Source organism: Acanthochromis polyacanthus, chromosome 3 (genome assembly GCF_021347895.1).
Source record: "Acanthochromis polyacanthus isolate Apoly-LR-REF ecotype Palm Island chromosome 3, KAUST_Apoly_ChrSc, whole genome shotgun sequence".
Lineage (NCBI taxonomy): Eukaryota > Metazoa > Chordata > Actinopteri > Pomacentridae > Acanthochromis > Acanthochromis polyacanthus.
Genome location: NC_067115.1, coordinates 40,884,296 through 40,887,787, shown reverse-complemented (window position 1 = coordinate 40,887,787; position 3,492 = coordinate 40,884,296). Strand labels below are relative to the sequence as shown.

The 3,492-nt window shown below is 38.4% G+C and overlaps 1 long non-coding RNA gene across 1 annotated transcript; it reads right to left on the bottom strand.

Moving 5' to 3' along the window:
• Positions 1-384: 384 nt before the first annotated feature.
• On the bottom strand, positions 385-1,702 carry LOC127533195 (uncharacterized). Its single transcript, XR_007940975.1, has 2 exons — positions 1,251-1,702; positions 385-980 (listed from the first exon to the last, which is right to left on the bottom strand). It is a non-coding gene; the product is annotated as an uncharacterized LOC127533195 (long non-coding RNA).
• Between the last annotated feature and the right edge of the window lie 1,790 nt (positions 1,703-3,492).

Sequence of the window (3,492 nt, the reverse complement as noted above, 5' to 3'; positions counted from 1 at the left end):
ACTACTTTTCTGTTTTATATACTTCAAGGGTGTGGTACTGGATTAAAGTCAGGTGACATACTTGGTCAGGTCACAGTTTTACTTTTTTTGTGTGTCTCAGAAACTCATGTGATTTTGGAAGTGTGCTTTAGATCATTCTTGAATATTTCCCTTCTTTAAGCTTTGCAAGACCTGTCAGCAAGAATTCTAGCATAACAACAGCCATTTATGGTCACATCTATAAATGTCACCTATCCACTACCTTTTGCGCTCATGTAGGCATGTAACGATATGAAAATTTGATATCACGATAATTGTGATCAAAATTATCACGGTTATCGATATTATCACGGTATTGTGAAATATGTTCAAAATGTTTAAAAAGTACTCATAGGCACACTTAAATCAATGAACAACGTTTTTATTTTAGAAAAACCAATCAAAATATGAGCTTAAACCTTAAATAACATATTAAAAAGCTTAAAAAATTAAAGAGGGGACCTTAAAAGAGCCAGGAGGTAGTCCGTTTGCTTGAAAGCAACATTAGGAATAACAAAGTACAACAAAAAAAGTAAGGTGCCACTGCCTCATAAAGATTAACAAATAAATAAAATTAAAATAAAATTACATTCTTTATATTGTGCAAATTGTAACTATCTTCACATTCAGTGCTCAGAAAGATCTAGTCTTACAAATATAATATAATATACAATAACACTACTATATAAAACAAAGTAAAAATGATTTCATGAAGGAACTTTATAGTGAGGCACAGCAACCTTCATCAGCTTCAAAAATCCAGGCCTCTCAACAGTTTGAAATGGCATCATGTCTTTTGCAATAAAATATGAGATAGCTGCTGTGAGGTCTTTGGCATGTTTCAATGTCGGTGCATAAGCAGCCTTCCTTTCAAACGCCTGGGTTATTGTTTGTGCCACTGTGACCGAAGAAGTAGAAGCTGTTGGAGGATTTGTCCTGGTTCTGTCCACTACACACCCTCTCTGTAAATAAGAGGAAAGCAAATTTATAATGGTTATTATTAAATAATTATTATTCATCATCACACACGCGCACGCACACACACACCCCTCCCTAACCACCCACACCATGTAACGCTGTCTTCTGAACATTAACCGGACTTTCTGTCGGCAACAACGGTGCATTTAGCTTTAGCCACGGAGCTAGTATTGTGCTGGAGCAGAAACGAGACGAACACGCACAGTTTTCACGGTTCCCTAAGCCCCACATGCATTCATTCCAAGTTAACTTACCTTTAACTTGCTGCACAGTTGCGGGTCCCGTAGATGAGCCAGAATGTTGGACGTGTTTCCACTCTTTGCCGATATTTTCTTGTGGCATTTTCGGCAGACTGGGTTGCTTTCTTCCACCAGTCTCCCTCGCGCGTCTTTATAAAATCCGAAGTACGCCCAGACTTCGGACTTGGTACGTTTGGACGGTGAAAAAATCTCTCCCCTGCCAGTGTCCTCCGCCATATTTACGAGTTGTTTACTGTGCAGTGCGCATGCGCGCGGGGCGCATGTATCCGATCGGCTGCCTGCCGCTGCACTTCTCACAACAGCAGTAGGCCTATTCCTGAGATTTTCCGGATTGTGGCAATCAGACACGGTTTAACGGTAATTAAAATTTGAAACGGGAGTACTAACCGTCAGACATTTTACTGCGGTTTATCATTTTAACCGGTAATCGTTACATCCCTACGCTCATGTAGCCCCATATCACCATGCCACCATCTCCATGATCGGTGGTTGGGGCAATGAATTCACTGTGGTTGTCTTGGCCAGGTTCATGCCAAACACGTTAGACCCAGTCTGAGCTGATTATATATATCTTGGTTTCATCTGACCAAAGAATGTGCTTCCAATAGTAATCAATTTCTTTTATTGTACTTGAGGTGTAATTTTAGAAGGACAGCTACTACAGCTCTATTGAGTGCTACTTTGTCTTATTTTAAAGCTCCTGATAATGCATGAACTTTCTTTCAAATGTTTAGTTGGTCTTACAATCAGATTTTTTAAGTCCTTGGGCAGTTGCCTTCCATGTGGAGCCATTATGCAGGCAAGCAGACATGCACAGGTATGCACAATTTTGTTTCAATGATCACGTGATTTCTAAGTTTGGTGTAAGTGATCACAGATGTATTCACTTTTGTTGCATTGAGTTTCGATTTCGGTTTCAGGTTACCCTCATTTCCTGAAGCTGTCTTCACATTAAATATAACTTAAACAATGAATCAAAGCTCACTTCTCTAATTTGAATCCACAATTTTACCATTACTGTGTTTGCCTGCATCATTATGCATACTCCGCAGAAATATTTCATGGGAGAAAAGATGTATAATCAAAAAGTTTCATTCACGGAGGTTTAATATACGGGGAAACTAAAGACTTCTGTTGGGGCTTGTGTTGTCTAATCAGTGTATCTGCACAGGCTTTAATTGAATGAACAGCTGGTAGGGATCATACGGATAAAAAAGAAAGCTGATGTGCATTTTTAACAGGGTGTCCCTAAAGTCTGGACACCTAGGAAACCGCAGATTCAATATGGCTTTGTCGAAAGAAGAAAGAGTTGAACTGGTTCTTCTCAGTGGACATGAGGAATGGACATATCGAAACATAGCAAATGAATTTAGTCTTTTGGCAAAGCCATATTTAAACTGAGGAGGGAAAATAAATATAGTTAATGAGATTTTCTATGTGTTCAGACTTTAGGAACACCCTAGTTTCTATGTTGCAACTATTTGATTCAATTGCAATATTAAGATACAGAGAAATATTTATTTTAAGCTGAAGACGTAGTAAATTATTAGAGACCATGGGTAAGGCTTTTGTTTGCACATGGGATGTTGTTTGGTTTCTCTACAGTTTCTTATCCAGAATTAGTGTGTTACCTACAGTAGATGGCTGGTATGTTCCCAGTTTGGAGAAACAGACAGGATGGAAGCTAAACATATTTTTAGCACCTAAAACAAGACTCTGATTTTTTAAAAAACAACAAAAACTCAAAGTAATTCTGGAGAACTATGTCTTGACTCCAATGATTAACTCTACCCTGAAGCTATGGTAATTGAACTCACAATTCACTTTATGACAAAAAGAAAAAAGAAGAAATTCTCTCCTACGCCTCAATTATTAACCTGTTAGCATGTGCAGACCACTGCTGACTGAGAGGTTGTAATCACATTTCCCCCAAGGACTTCAGAGTCTGTAATCCTGCCCAGTTACAGTCATTGTTTGAATTTCTGAGAAACATTATATAGGGTTTACAAAATAACTGTCTTCTGTCATGTTTTTATTGGAGAAGACAAATATTTTATAAATGAGCTTTAACTGTGTAGGGTTAGGGATAGTGTATCTACTCCAGTCTGAAGTATAGAAGGCCACACTTCATACAGGTATCTTTGGACATTTATTTTCCCCACAGTCTGCCGACACCATGAAAACTAGTGAGGATCCTTTCTGTGGCAATGGCGTTCTCTGAAGTAATGATGGTGTT